Source organism: Ischnura elegans, chromosome 6, assembly GCF_921293095.1.
Source record: "Ischnura elegans chromosome 6, ioIscEleg1.1, whole genome shotgun sequence".
In the NCBI taxonomy this organism is placed as follows: domain Eukaryota; kingdom Metazoa; phylum Arthropoda; class Insecta; order Odonata; family Coenagrionidae; genus Ischnura; species Ischnura elegans.
The window spans coordinates 47,112,615-47,129,787 of record NC_060251.1 but is presented as its reverse complement, the minus strand read 5'-3'; the positions used below and the strand labels follow the sequence as shown (position 1 = coordinate 47,129,787).

Here is a 17,173-nt window from a genome sequence, read left to right as displayed (position 1 = left end):
AGGATTAAAATGATCCTCAAAAGGCTACCAAGCGAAGATTTTTTTTCAAAAATTTAGAAAATGATAGCATATATACCTATCACTATGAGATATTGCATACAATTAGAATTTTAGGTTAAAGAAACGATGATGGCCGCGTTACAACACATTAGACCATCAAGGGTCAGGAAATATTGTTAAAGGAGCCATCAAATACGGACGGGGATTGCACTATTAAGCCTGCTAAAGATGATAAAGGTAGATATAATCACAGACTGAAGGACGTATCAAAACTGTGATTCTTACTCCCGTTATCATAATTAACGTAAAGAATTATATGATGTCTTAAGCAGAAAAAATATGAACTGGAAAACCCTTTTATTAAAAAAACTCGACATAACTTCTTTCCCCTCAAAGACCCCCGCCGCATGCCTATGAAAGAGTTTTATTGGGTAGAATTTTAATGCATTTTAAATTCGTCGCCAAGCCTCACCTTTGCACAAAAAATATAGCGGCAACAAGCAATGGGCTCTAAAATTGAAATATCAAAGTTATCTTATTATTACAAATACATTAAATACCTTACGAAAAATTGGTTCTTAAGATGCTCAAGAGTAACTCATGAGGGTTTAAGAGAGAAATGAAGCACATGCCATGTCTTGATAAAAAATTTTATTCGGGAATATACCTCTGGAGGATAAGTAACAAATTTGAAGAGGATAACGAAAAAGGAGAATATAAACCTAAGAAGTATCCTTGCGGCGCTTTTCATGCTACCTCATATCAAGAGCTCTTCTTCAGCTAAGAAGGATTTGCATGAGATAATCCAAAATAAATTCCTACACAATTTTATCATTTAAACGTTTTCATCAAAATAGTTGGTGGAAACTAGTTCAAGTCCCTCAGACAACTTTAAAGTTCACCAAACGTTGCAATCAATGGGAGCTAGAGAAATAATTATACCCGCGCCATAAAGTTATAAGTTAAGTTATAAGAATATACATTATACCGTTTATATGTGAGGGGACTCGCTATGCTCGCTGGGGGGGCTCTGCCCCCCCTAGGCCCCCCCGAAAAAGGCCTACGGCCTGTTATGCTCGTTGTGGGAGGTCTTACACTTTTTGTTTGCTACTTGTTACTTAAGGATCGTTTACTTTAAAGCTGGCTAGCTTAGGTATAAGAAATATTTCCACTTTCACGTAAAACGAGCGCATGGTACGTAGGCTACAACATGAATGTTAATATTTATAAAGAGAAAAGTTTTTCTGAGGGGCTAAAAAAGTAAAATAAATTTCTACGAGTTTCTTTAACTTATTCAATTCAAATACAAAAAACGTTGAGACCACGTTCCACTGCAACACCCAATGCATACGTAATATCATAGCATAACGACTTTACGAATTACAATGAAAAACACGTTTATTAATTATTTTCTACAAAACTCAACCAAATTCTTATATCATATACGAATAAGATGTAACAGCTGTTCCCCGCTTCGTAAGCAAATTACGTAGGGACTGAATATCAATATCTAGAAACAAATGCGCCTTAGCATGAATTGGGGCTAGTACGACGAATTTTATCGAAATATTATTGATCCTGATCGCGAATGATTTCACTTCAGAAATACCTCTATTTAAAGTTTTAATGAATCGGGATACACAAATATCTCAGCTTTAATATCCAACGCAATGCGCAATAAATCTGGTGAGTAACGGATCACAGCCTTTGGTGTACAAGACATTGTGAATGTCAAGATTTCGATAATTTTCACAGTTGAATAACTTAGTCACTCAAGGAAACGTGATTTTCGCAAGACAAATAATTGAATAAGAAATACCTTTATTTGCACTTATCTTCCATATTGTATTATTCACTGCCTATTCACTCCTGCAGCTCATGGATAACATTGTACATTAAAAAGGAAATTAACGGAAAAAAGAACGTGAACAAAAATAAAAAGTTATCACCATCACAAAACACGATAATAAAATCATTTTTACCAACCTATATTATGTAAGACTTGTTTATAAGTCTTTCTACTACAATCGTGTATCGCCAACAAGATATGAACTATAGTCAACAGCACGAATCATATTTTTAATATGGCATTTAGAGCACTTGTTAGCTTTGAAATTAATAACCACCACACTCTCGATGTAATATACCAAAAACCAACAACTAATTTCTTACCTTACATTTCTCCGCTTTTGATTTGAATGCGCTTTGATTTAAACAGATGTTTGTTCTTGCGGAAAGAAGACGCAAAGAAATAGACACTTCAATTATTACTTTCTTAATTTCCTACCTTATATTTATCAGTTTTTCGTTCCATTTCCCAATTTAGCTCCTCTTGTTTGCATAAACAAATATGTTGCTAAGATTGTTCGTTTGTATGACTGCCGCGCCGCCATTGGAATTTGGTGGCCATTTTTTGAACTAATCCCTATACTCACTTTTAATTGAATAGACGGATAAATAATTGTAAATTTAGTGTTTTCATAATTTTTCCTGGGATTTCAGACAATTTTAGAGGGGGTCTTCATTAGACTTTTTGCCGTATCTCGTCTCGTTCACCCCAAACATTTGTATACGTGAATGAATGAATGAATGAATGAATGAATGAATGAGTGGTCGTTAAGGGGCTTCATGTTATTTTAGATCTGAATGGGAAAAGAAATGTAATATATAAACGTTTTCCTGGTAAAAATAGTTAAAAGAAATGGTTGAACACAGTGAAATCAGGAATGATGTTGATTGGCAACGGAATAAACTTTTCTTAGAGGAGAAGAGTGAACATATTGCTTCACTGCTTCTCTTATACACAGGATGTCAGTACTGGCATTTTTTCTGTCAAATTACGAACGATTTTCTGCTCCCACTTTCTTTTCTTCAGTATACCTAACAAAATATCGTTCAGCGTAGCAATGTAATAATATAAAATTTGCCTTATTCTTCCACTAAACGTATTTATGGATACTTAAATCACCAGAACATACTTTATTGCAACATCCCTAATACCTGAATCAGTTAAAAGGGTAGATAATTATGTGTTATAAAGATTCCTATGGTAACACGCATTTTCGTTCAAGCTATGCTTCCCTGATTAGAAATCAGGCAATTTGTGCTTATCTTTATCTGGAAATTCTCATCTAAATGACCTTAAAACGGAACTTTCCTCGTATTGAGGAAGTTTTGCGGAGGAAATAATTGCGTTAAATTGCATCGCATATAAAGAAATGCGAAGCTCTACGCAGACTTGCACACTATGCGCACTCAGCCGAACTAGAAAAACACAGAGGGCCTATGATGAAAGCTTTAATGATCATAATGAAACACTTACTTGCAATTTTCCACAAAAATTTTTGTGGAAAATTGCAAGTAAGTGTTTCATTATGAATCAATTCCACTCCATCTCGCTTGATTCCTCGAATTTTATGCTTTAATGATCAATTTTTTTATGAGTAGAATTTGTAAAGTTATTCAACTGTAAAAATGTTTATAAGCAAAAACAAATTATTGCCTTCTGTGAGCTGCAACGCATCGTAATTATTAAATTATTGTGCAAATGCGCAACTAACTTTCATTTCCAGTATTAATTCAGACTTATAACTAAATATAATATAAATATAGGAATTATAACTAAATATAGTAATCAATTAAAATGATGCAGTAAAAATTCCTGAAAACAAAAGAGCCTTCTAGGATAATACCTATGTACATCTCATATCTCCACTGCTTATAAACTAGAAAACAGTCCTATCGGCCGGAATAAAATTCATTGCCATGAAGCATTAGGAATAGGAACTAAATAAATTTTTACAGTATATTTTAGGGGCTGAAATACTGAAAAATAATGTGTTGGATTCGGAGACCCTACGCTAACTTACACCTTATGCCATTAGTCTCAAACTATCCCTACGAAAAAGCTCTCAGGAGATCGATTTATCTGGCACTGATAATATACTGTTCTTTTTTCCAGGACTGGTTATGTTTTAACCATACGTCGCCCCACCCCTCTAAAACTACCCTACTCGAAAATCTCCGGACACAATTCTTCCCACCGACTTCCCGCGTATTTTTTGGGCTTCCCACACGCCTGCTCACTCAACAATCCGACCACGTCCTTCAAGTCGCAGCGCTGCCAACTTTCCAATTCTTACGCTAGATTTAGCGACATTTTCACCCATCTTTCAGTTAGCTTTAAGCACTATTATATCTCTATCTCTTCTCCTCGGGGAGAGAGAGTAACTACTACGTGACAAGACTAAGCATTACTCGCTTCAGCATGTAGAGCCAAAAAAAAAACGACAAGTAACACACATATTAAAGAGGACATGAGATAAAACTTGCAATTTGCGTATAAATCATTCATTTGAGGCCTGAATTGTACAAACATAGTTTTTTTCATGAAACTCACTAAAAGGAACCACGACCGGAGCAGGGTTAATGTAAATATTATTATAATGAAGTGTTCACAGGTTTAAAACCGGGTTGGTGTTTATGGGCACCCAGTTGAAAACCCATGATACTATTAAACAATTATTACAATATGCTGGGAATACCGTTGAATTTTCACAAAAATGATGCATTACGTGAGATTCAGAAACGGTTATGCAAACAAAATAGGCAGATAAAATCCATTGACGAATCAAAGTCAATATTTAAGTACAACATGAACATTCACAAGCGATAATTTATGCAGAATCTACTTAACTAATTCTGAGGGATAATAGTGATATGCAAACGAAGGATTCATTTTCTTTAAATGATATTATCTCAAATTAATTACGGCATTGAATAAATAAATATACATTTTTTAAATGCCAGTCATGGTATTCTCATATTAGGTTGGTTAAGATAGACAATAGATGCCCGACATGAAACAATTCGTCTTTCGAACTTTCTCTTGTTTCGCAGCAAAACTCTTTCATTATATCCATCAATACCGCTTCTTCCACTTTCCAAGCTATCTATGCATCCCTTCTTCCATGGTGGCATTTGTACAAACTCTCCCCGAATAGCACCCTCGTAATCAAAAATATCCGTGTGCCTCTTATGTCCTCAGCAAGTTCCCTCTCCTTCCTAAGAACATAATCACTTATACGAAGTCGTTACAAGCACGAAGAAAAGCTAACTCGATATTTTAGACCTTTTTCATAGAAACCAAGATCTTTCTATGATATTATATAATTACTCGATGGCCCTTTTTATCAAGTTTACGAGATTCGGTAATTTAGAATGTTTTATACAAATTTAATGAATCCGATGAATTTCTATAAAATGCTACGAAAAAGTAATGAAGACAAGTTTTACTGGCAATAGAATAATTTAAGCAAGTGCTCAGAAAGTTTGTCGCTAAGCACATAAAACATTGTCTTCATCTTTTTATTGACTCAAAAAAGAAATGATAAAAGACATACTAGTGCCAAGCAGACGGAAAGAGTAAAAGACGAGTATTACTACAAAAAATTATATAATGATTCAACAAAACAGTCCAATCTCATTTGTTAGAAGCCCGTCGGATATAGAACACCAGAGACTACGGCAGCAGGCAGCATAGAAAAGAAAGCAACACATTCTTTCCAAAACAAAACAAAAATGGGAAATAACCAAAGCGAGACGGGCGCGAAAAAGAGCACTCGGGATACCGAAGGAAAGTAAAATAAATATCGTCCTCGACACTTCTCTTTTCGGATTCCAGTGAACGCGAGTGCATTCGGGAATATTTTCAGTTGAGTCCCTTGAGAAAAAAAAACGAGGATAAAGGAAAAACAGATTGAGAAACAAATGTTCGCAGCCAGAGTCTCTGGGACCTCTCTTGAGTGACTCGTGACGCGAGGCGATGGTCAAATAAAACATAAAAAAAAGAAACGAAAATAACGGTTCCCGAAGCAGCGCTCCGGCACTGTCGACCACGTGGACGAGCAAAATAAGGATGGGGTGCAGGGAAGGAGTTGATTGACCGTGGAGTAGCGACGATTGGCTCGGAGAGCTGAGGAGGAAAATGTGCAGACGGATTAAAAGCATTTGCGGCGTGGCGCTCAGGTTCGTAATCGGAAAAATCGGACAAAAGTCAAAAATGTTTTTTTTTAGAGATAAAGGCTTGAAACTTAGCTTAATTACTCATTAATGAAATATTAAGCATTTACATACCATTATAAATCCATAACTGAAATTCTGTAGCCAAAACATGACCATTTTTTCAAAAACATGCGAGATCTTGATCTTCTCCGAAAATCATTGAATTTTGGCAGGTGTTGCTGCGGTGGTATTATTTTTATGGAGTTAATACAAAATATTTGACCTGATTCCTTGACTATAATATCCATGGTAATTGAAGATTTTGGCTCACATATTTCTAGTTAATTCAAAGGAATATGGTGTTTATTATTCCAACATTTATGATGCGATTAAGCGGACGCAACGCTCTTCAACGTTCAACGCTCTAAAAGAAATTCTATTAAACAATAATTCAAACTATATATTCGAAATATTTATCACAATGACCCCGATACCCAAGCGTCTTACGGCCGTTATCAGCCCATATAGTAACGCTTTATTGATTTACTTCTCATAATGACCGTAAATTTAATTTTTTATACGACCTTCTAACACAAAATTTTACTATTATCTATCTATTTTATTTCTATCTATATTTTATTATATTTGTAATATTATTTCTATGAATTCTTTTATCTACCTATCTATCTATATTTTACGGCTGTCTACATTTACTACCTATTATCAAAAAAGTTAAAAAAGCGATTTTTATTATGTTTTATAAACTTAAGCATGAAATTATCTTTTTTGAAGTGAAGAGCAACTTTTGAGATCAACTGTACGATTGTCAAAATGATTGCAATACAACTAACACTTTTACTAATTAGATTCGTTCAAAGCATTATCACCTATTTGACTCAATCACTTGTACAAAATCTGCAAAAGTTTGAAATCATTAAAAACCGAAAACAATCATGGTCTAAATATATTATTATCATAGCTTTGATATGATTACTTAACTCAGCATCGAAGGTAGGGAATTTTTAAGAGCAATAGCCATGGAACAGAAGCACAGAAGTACCTCGAAGAAAAAAATTAATAATGATATGAAGGAGTACGTTAAGTGCTCCTGTTATTTGATTACTATAAAAATGGACCTCCCATTGGCTCCAAACCATAAATTGATTCAACTGAGAAATAGGTAAGAATCTGTACAAAAATTATATTTTTTTCATCAAAAATCTCTGATTTCATCGGAAATTCGGATGGAATGATTGTTTACATTTGTCAAATAAGACATTGAATGCTAGAAATCCAGGTCAGAAACTATTCAGCGCCGAAGAAACTATGCCACTACATCGTGGCTATGAATAGAAAGAGACTAATGAGGATGAAGGAAATATGAAATTTTTTACTTCAGGGATAGAAAAAGTGTTCCCTTAAGCAAGCAAAATACTACCCAGCTTTTCCACTGGGGCCCGCATAATTTGTGGGATCGTCGATAGTAAAATTCAGGGGTCAGAATTTTTTTTTTATTGCATTCAATTTATTTTCCGGCCTTTTAATTTTTTTCTCTCTCCCCTTTTCCTTTCACTTCTAACGCTGACTCTGCCAGGCTCACTTGGAATAAAATATCGCCCACCGCCGAGGTAGTAACACCACGTACCCGAAAGCACACACTCTCCGTCCCTAAAGGGGTCGGGGGTCCGGCCAAACACACTGGCCGTGGAATAAAACGGGGTAGGGGTCGCTCTGGCAGGGGTTGAGGGAGAGAGAGCTTGACCAGCCAATGCACGCGGAGGATTTGGGGGAGATTTCGCGTTAACGGAGAACAGGAGGGAGGGCACCGAGGAAGGGAACACGAGAAGGGTGGGTGAAAAGAATGAGGGATGAAAGCCATCGCTGCCTCTGCGACGAAAAGGGGTATGCCAGGGTAAAGGGTTTATCGCTGGTGAGTATGGGGCATAAGGACCTACAGGTTCTGATGTCCACGAAGTAGAGATTGCTGGAATGGAAAAAATAAAATCTTTACGTGCCGATGAGGGGGGAGATAGCACGTTCTGTGAAGAAATATAGGTACCTAATTAGTTATATGTATTATTGAAAATTAAATAGTTATTTTATTGGTGGTATGAAGTTAGATCCACTGTACACTGACGATCCCACCCAGAAAACAATGAATAAAATGTAGTAAATGTAGACGATTAGTTTTAAATAAAATTTTTTGTTTACAACGTGCCCACGATTAAATGACTTAAAATAAAACGTATGCCTAAAGAAGAGTTCCAAAATAAAGTGAAAGAAGGATGGGAAAAAATAATGAGGGATGAAAACGATCGCTGCCTATGCGAGGTAAAGTTGTATGCCAGGGTATAAGGTTAATCGCTTGTGCGTATGGTGTTCACAATAACCTACATGTTTCAATGGCCAAGGAATAGATATTGCTGGAATGATGAAACAAAAAATCAAGAAAATCTTTTCGTGCCGCTGATGAGAGAACCTTAGCGTTTTGCATACCTAAATAATTATTTCATTGAAATATATATAATTATCTCATTGATGGTATGTAATAAGATAAATAGGTACTAACCAGAAAAAAATGAATGAAAAGTGATAAAGGTAGGTGATTAATGTTAAAATAAAAACTAGTGCTTACGACGTGTCCTGATTTACGAGTAGGTCGATGGAAAAAAAAATATATATATACATTCTTACTCTCAAAAAGAGTACCTAAAGAGAGCACAAGAAGGGAGGGAAAAAAGAATGAGGGATGAGAGTTATCGCTGCTTGCGTAGATATACCAGAGTAACGAGTTAACCGATTGTTAGGAGGATTTACTGGTTTCAAAGGCCCCTGGGAGGAGAATTCCAGAAATATGGATGAGAAAATCTTCGAATACCACTGAGGGATTAATAATTATTTAGTCGAATTTTATCGGTAAAAAGAAGGATTAATGGTTTAAAAGTAGACTCAAAGGGTAGTTTCCAACAAATAGGAAATAGAAATTTAAATAAGAAAAAATACATAAAACTCGGTTAACATTATGATAAAAATGAAATTGTTGCAACAAAAATTTGCATTTTCGAGAGTAACTGGTCCCATATCACGAGTAACGCGTCGAAAATGTAATGAACCAAAGGCGAGCATGAGGAGGTAATGAAAAACATCGCTGTCTGCGCAGGGTAAGCAAGGGTAAAGAGTTAATTGCAGGTAAGAAGTGCGTAAAGTAGAGTGGTCACGAGATGCATGGAAAAATATTTCTTTGTCACATTTTATGCGGGACTGGTCTAAAATTTGCAAAACAGTCTGATAATGATATTGTGAATGTCTATGATAATGTGAACTCCATATTATAACGTTGACTCATCGAAGTCAAACTTTTAACAGAAAAAAATTGTTTTTGCTCGAATAATAAAAATTCTTGCATGGAAATATGTGCAAATCTGACTAATAATCTGACTGACTAATCTTAAAAAAAAATTGTTCATACTTGGAACAAAGCCGACCAAAATGGGAACATGAGGAGGCTGGGAAAATGTGATTGAAGGTTCAAAGCCAACGTCGCTTGCATAGATGGGTTGAGCCGAGGTAGAGGGTTAATTGCTACAGAAAAGGGGGTAAGACGGCCTTAGCTACAGACGGCCTGAGGCTACAGGATAGCCGGGCTTAGTGGAAGAGAAACTCCACGCACTGATAATGATGATTACGCTCTGTAAGAGATGTGAGCCAAATACTATTCTCTAAGAAGGTAAGTCTCTTTAGTGGCAGAGAATTAGATATGTTATTGCTCCAAAGGTCACCCTATCAAGAAAAATGGATTAATGAGAAAGAAACAAATGAAGCCGAAAAATGTGTACTTGAACATCACAAGGTAAAGGAATACTTATTATGACGATAGTTGATTTATAGTATTTAAGCATCTCGGACTTATTGGATCCCTTTTCTTCATAAAATGGTATGAATTTATTCTTAGATTAATAAAAACGATACCTCCATTGCAAAAACGCTCAAAAATCCAGCTTTTTCCAAGCTTGGAGAATTGGAGATGAACGTATATGATTCGGACTCTGCCATCTGAGCGGAGTCGCATTGTTGGGCTACTAGATGAGCGGATTTGATACGGTGGGCGATTGGTGAGCGTTTTTGCAGTGAAGATATCGAATAATAAGTGAACCAGAAGTTCATAGATACAAATTTTACTCATCCCACTGCAAGACAGGCTGGTAAATTTGTATTTTGGTTCACAAATACGTGAGTTTGAGAATAAGGGTCGAGTTTGAGAATGCCAATTGTCTAGGAAAACTAGTTACAAACTTTAAAAATTATTATTTCTCATATTGAAATTAGAAATGAAAATCTTTAAGTTCCGCTAACGAGAGAGATATCACGTTTTGTAAGGGAATATACTGTTTCATTGAAATTTAAATAATTAGCTCATTGATGGTGTGTGGTTAGATCCACTGGATACTGGGACTTGGGCTAGAGGCACCGATGATCCTGGCGAAAAAAAATGAATGAGAAGTAGTAAACGTTGAGGATTGATTTTAAATAAATACACATGTCACAATAAAAACAATACAAAACGACGAGTCCTGATTCATGATTAAAAAGTTGAACAAAGTAGTTGATAGTATTCTTTAATCCAGGGTTTATTCTCAAACTCAAACAGTATTCTTATGAGGAGCATTCATAATGAATATGAGATAGAAAGAGTGATTTCTACGTCAAAATGATTCCGGGAAAGAGAATTTCTGGCTGCTTATATATTCGCTTACTCTTTTAGATGCTTATCAATAGCGGGAAAAGAGGAAATAGGGAGGCAGCAAGTTTTGACCCCTTTGACATAATTATCGCAAAAACCACGGAATGGTAACGTTCCCAAATAGGATATTCAAAACCTATGCTGAGCGAAGACGGTAACCGAGCATATTAACGATGCTATTTAAATATTAGCTATCGGAGCAACTACCAACTTCGATCAATAGTTAGACAAAGTGTATCAATTGGATTGGTGTAGTGGTAGAAAATAGATTTCTGATTATTTAAAAGAAAGCTAAGTCCAGGAAATTCAAGAGAAAATCGGCATATCGAGTTCATGGATATAGTTAGTACAGAAACCATCAAAGGTGTCACTATTTCTAATGCTAATATTTCAAAATATATCGTCAAGTCCCACGCTTCCACAACTCCATTAAATCAACAAATTTTAATAATATTACTCTCAGAGAACATTGCGTCTGTAATTATTGCCCAAATTAACCCAACTTCAATATTTTGATGGCCTTTTCGCTCTCTTAGAAACCAAGTCCTAATTTTGCGGTATTCCTCTCTTGAAACATATCTCATAGCTCCCATAAAAGAAGTAGAATTTCATCTAAATGCAATGAGCAGCAAAATAATTGATCCAAAACCAAATCAACACGGAGAGGATATAGTTCATTTAATTTTAGAAAAACAACGACCAAAGCATTAACTTAACAAGGCGGGAGGAGGTACCTGCACCTGATTTAGCTGCGAGGGAGAAATTAGCGAGGTGTAGCCAAGAAAGAGAAAGTTAAGTCCCAGACAAGCAAGGAGAATATAAAACTCTTCCATGCCACCGTGAAATTCCTCTCTTCTTCACGTGCAGCCAGATGAACTAACTTCAAGGCCTCCGCCATTAATTCCTAAAAACCCCTCCGCGCTTCTCACCCCTGAGGCTTTTTCGGCCTATTTTCTCAGGAAGCATGCAACGCTGGAGTCACGTAGCACAAGTTTCACCCTCCCCCCTCCCTCACGGCATTACTCCCTTCACTTTCTTCCGGCGACCTTCCTACACTGCTACCTCCAAATATACACCGCCTCCGTTTCTCAAAGCTTCCTTTTATCGAGTGCAACTAAGACCAGTATTATTTTATAAGGAGCAAAGGTACTCTAAAAATAAAGAGAGAACCATAAAATAGAAACTACTTGAAAAATTATTCATAGAATAAATATAAAATACCGTGGATATTAGCAGTCCTTCATTGGCGAGGAAACTCGAGGAAAAAATTTACATTTAGAGACAGCCAGGAACTTCTCATGATAAATTTATATTAAAGTTAAATATTATTTTATTAGGCTTATTATTTAGGTGAATTATTATTAGGCTTATAGTGCATCAGTTTTCGACGTGTCTCGATTTAAAAGCTGGTACTAAGGACGTCATAAGATAAAACCAGTTCGATGACACAGTTCCGAGAAGCTTTTTTTTTGAGACAGCAAAATTTTTCAAACTCTATAACATTCAACTTTATTTTAAATCTAAGAGGGAAGCTCATGGAGGAATGGGAGGCTGCCAAGTTGCTTCTAAAGTACTCCATGGAAAAGTACCTTAATCAGTAGAATACTTCATTGAAATGCAAAAAAATAAACTCAACAATAATTAAAAAATGATAAAATGGCCTATTATAATCAATCAAATATGTTCTTAAAAACTTATTGGAATCAACTTACTGTTTGTGAGTCCTTCATACCTTTGCAAGTGGCCGCCTTTCTCCTTTTTGTATTTTTTTTACACCCGCAGTACGATGGAAGCCGAAGTTGGGAACGGAAGGGAATTTGAATTGGGAAAGAGGCCGAGAGAGCAGTCGAAAGAGTATCAATGTGACGGTTTCGACCTACGGGAAACCTCTTCGCCCGAACCCCACTCAATGGCGTTGAATATTCAAGGACACTAACCCGATCAAGAGCGTCTAAGAGGTTTTCGCACGAAAGAGCGAGCCAAGAGAGCATGGGATCAACGCGTTTCTGGGTGAGTTCAAGAGAAAAAGAGAAAGTTTTAAAGGCTTTGGGGTGATACAGAACGCGTGATGGTCGAAAGATTCTCACACCGGTCTTAGCCTTCAATTGTTAGGTAAATTACAAGAATTAAGCAGACGTTCCCGCTCAACAAAACTAATTTATCATTAGGGCACATTTCAGTCACATAAACCGTTGATGCTACACAATTCAACTACAGAATTAGAGTTTCGTTACAGACTTGATGACACAAGTTTAGATTAAAATGAAGATAAAAGTATCATCTTTAAAGTTCTCTTTCTTGTAATAGAGGTGTATGCCAAGATATCAATATTTTGAGTTCAGAAGAAAAAGAGAGAAATTCGTTTTGGTTAGGGGTGATACAGAACGCTTACTAATCGAAATATTCTCACGCTGGTCTTATTCATCAATCGTAAGATATACTACAAGAATTAAATTCGCAACACTCCTATTCATTGAATCGCATTTCATCATTTTGCGGGACAAATCAATTATATTCAACATTGATGTTACAGTAACAATTATAGCTAGAGAAATAGTTTCCTCTCAATTTTGGTGACAGTTGTTTTCTTTTAGATTCCAAAAAAACGTGGGATCAAAGGGATCTCTGGGTTCGAAATGATAATGAGAGAGAAAGAAAATACGGTGATACAGAGAGAGCGAGGTAGCCGAAAGATTCTCATGGTACCACCTTTAAATTTATATTGCATGTGGTGTGAGCATATATGAGTATTTGCATAAGTAGCGAATAGAAAATTTATACAAATAAAAACTTAAGGGGCTATTTTTAAAAATATAGGTACCGGTTAGTTATTGAATGTCTTTACCTCTATAAAGGTTTAAATTTCATGGTGACATCTCAAGTTTTAATCAATTAATTCGTCACAAAAGTACTGGTCTAACAAGACGTCTTCTTCACACAATATTTTTCTATAGTATATTTATATAATACAATTTAATTCCATCGTTTTGTGTAATTTTTTTCAATCATCGAGCGTAAATCATAAAATAAGCTACTTATTGAATGAGGGAATTCGAAAAAATGGTGGAAATTAAATAAATATTCACCATTAAATGTAGCGACGCATGCTAATCGATACCAATTACTGAAGCATCTTTATTTCTAGGACAAAATTCAGTAGCTCAGCCATTCAACTCTTGGCCTCCATTAATGTGGATGCAGCTCACCACAAGCAAGAAATATGAAAAGGTCTCAGACAAAGGTAGTTGCATTCTAGGAATTTTAATTCTTACAAACGCATGAACTATGGCTTACAATGAGATTGAAATGGAATTGTACAAGAAGACGAGAATTACTATCTTCTTAATACCAGAAAACAAATATTGTGCTTTAATAAAACCAACGTCAGATAGTAAACTCAAATTTGGACGACATGAATACTAGCTATATTACTAGAGCTCCTTCAAAATTGTGTTTAAGGTATTATAATCATCATATTAAAAAAATATTTTTTCAGGAACTCCATAAATATTCCCAAAAGAAGAAAACCGCTCTCTAGTCTAAATTTCTGAATACAATGTCAATGCAAATGTTTACAGGTTAATTTTTTCTGAGATTCGGAACAAAGACACTTAAAACATGCCCTTTTGAAGCTCTTTTCTGAGGGTATCAAAGCGGTGTTGAAGGGGGAATTTGCGAACTAGCGAACGGGAAGGAACTGGGTCAAAGAGAGACATCTTACGGTTCCCATTTAAGAGGTAATCGAGTGAGCAAGGAATTTCGACACGCGCAGGCACGATAAAGAGGCAGGAAGCAACGAGGAGCCCTTATTTTCAGGCCAGAAATTCGGATTTACAAAATACGAAGCATGAAAGAGGGGTGAAAAAGGTTGCTGAGTGGCCTTACGTCTCAACCTTTTAGCGTGACCCTGGCGTTTTCCCGCACCGCGTCACATCCAGCTTACAAAGAGGAATTTTCATTTGCTTCCTTCAACCTACAAGAACTTTTTTATTTCCTTTTTTCCTCTATGCTTTTTTTTAATGCAAAAGAAGGTGAGGGTCTCCCCTGCATATTATAAGAGCCGGAAAATGTGAGCGAAAACTCCCTGCAGCAAAATCCCCTTGGAATAATCTTAAAAATAGTATTAAGAAGAACTAAGATACGATGTTCATGTTTCACGAATATATAACTGGACAGTCAGATACAAAAAATACCTCATATTCGTGGCGTATGTAAGAGTGCACAAGAAAGCGAGAATAGAGGGCTGAAAAATCTCCGACTTCATTAAATGAAATTCGATTTTTAATTTATAATATCTCTCATATTTGCGTAGCCTAGTATTTATTCATAAGCAAAAATTCTTATGTTAATTTATGTAACAAATTTAGCCAAAATTGTTACGGCATTACAACACTTGCAACTTTGCGTAATTCTTGATATGCCTTAACTATACCAAACTTATAGGATGCGGCTGTCTGAGGTTGGAGGATGAAAGAATCTCGGAAGTGTAATCTGGGGTCTCGGATATCGTAAAAAATTTTTGAGGCTTTATGAAGTAACCCGAGAAAAGAAATTGGCTATAATAAATTGAATTGTATAAAATTCAATTCCTGATATTATTTCATGAATTCAAACCATGGTTCGAGTTGAAGCACTATCAGGATGATTACTTAAAAAACATAGCACGCTTCTTGCCGTATGACCTGCACATCCTCTCGCGATGATCACGATTAAGGACGCGCAGGTGTCGAGCTGTTTTCTTCAAACCGTGATTTGTACTCACTAGACCAGTGCGATGAATATGCACCAACGCAGCAACGCCTTGTCTGCGGGAAAATAATGAACCTAAGTAACATTAACCAATACTAGGCTGCAAGCATAATATCTTATACTAATTTTTCACTTCTAAGCTCCTTGATTCCAATGCCGTCGTTGGTGACCATATCGGGCCGCAGTTACATTTTTCGGCCCATCGATGACTCCTGAAACTGTTTGCGGAGAAAATTCGATGGCTCAAACCCTTCCCTAGATCAGGCGTCACTAGGTCATGCCGAACATGTCACCGCCTCAGGGTCCCGTGTATTAACCTCAGGAATCTTCTTCATGAGTCTACATCTGAATCTATCGTAACTTACCTTTACCTTTCATCTATGGAATTCTTTCAATTTATTACGTCTAGCAGTACTAACCTACATGTTCCACAGCCAGGCTTCATCCTGGTTGCCACTGCTACCTGTGTTTGCCTTGTAGCCTATCGTTATGGTGATGTTGCCTATCATACTGTTGCATCCGTTGCTGCTTGCTAGAGTTTTACTAAGGAGAACCACTGCAGTGGGGAGACAGGTACTAATTGTGGGCTACCACTGTTTTTGGGGTCACAGTTTTTAGCCCGTTTTTGTACGTTTTTCCTCGCAACTATAGGCAATGTCGAGATTCAGACCAAGTTTAAAATTTGCGCTCACGAGTTATTAGCCGAACGCACTAAACTTCATCCCTGAAGCACTTAGTGCGTCTGAGATAGACCCATAAGTGTGACTGAGCAAAATGCAGACAAACTGACACGCAAGAAACTTAATGTAGGTATATAGATATCGAATCTGAACGAAGAACACCTTTTCCTGGCTTTGCTGAGGTATTCGCTCCGCAGAAACCATCGGCATGGACGCTACCGCACCACCAAACGCAAAGAAATGACCCCACCCCTGATGCCGCCGCCGCCGCACTAGGATTCGAGAGTAAAACGGGCAGTTTGTGCCCACAGTCCGATCCCACCCGACTACCCATTGACCACCTCCTCCTCCTCCCTTATCACTCCTAGGGCACAGCGCAACGATCCGCAATTACGTAATCCGGCATTGCGCGCAATCCCGTCATGTCGACTCACCTTCATCACTTCGGACTGGTTTGGAATGCTCAATAGGGACGGGAGAGGAATTGAAATATAATCCCCACATCCCACTCTCTCTTGCACTTCAATCGGAAATGCAGTTTTGAATAGGTGAGGGTAGAGCTGAACCCGGACTAAGCTTCATAGGCGTGAATTTCACTGACATAGGGACGGAAGGAGGAGGTTTATTTCCGCATGTTTTATGTTCAATCCCGTTCAAATGGTTCACTCGAATTGGACAAAGGCCCTTCGATCAATATTCCAACGTTTCCGCCGAAAATTCCCACTTAAGGCAGCATTAAACTAAATAATTTCATTTAATCTATTTATCTAATTTATGTCACTTCGGAGACGTAAAAGTTCATGTACATCTAAAAAGGATGGTATACATGTTAAAATAATAGAACAGGACCAAGAAAAATTCATTTTTAACTTAATAATTAAAGTCAATAAGCAGACAATTATGAATAAGGATGAACAGCATGAAATTATATTTAACAACTTAGAATTTTATATATTATTATTGAATATATGCCATCACGGCCTTTTGATATGAATTCCGA

General features: G+C 36.6%; 1 protein-coding gene across 4 annotated transcripts in view; it reads right to left on the bottom strand.

The window, feature by feature from the left end:
- The window catches only part of LOC124160610 (glutamate receptor ionotropic, kainate 2), a 1,073,818-nt gene that overhangs the window by 522,213 nt on the left and 534,432 nt on the right, over window positions 1-17,173 (bottom strand). The gene's annotated exons all lie outside the window — the stretch shown is intronic.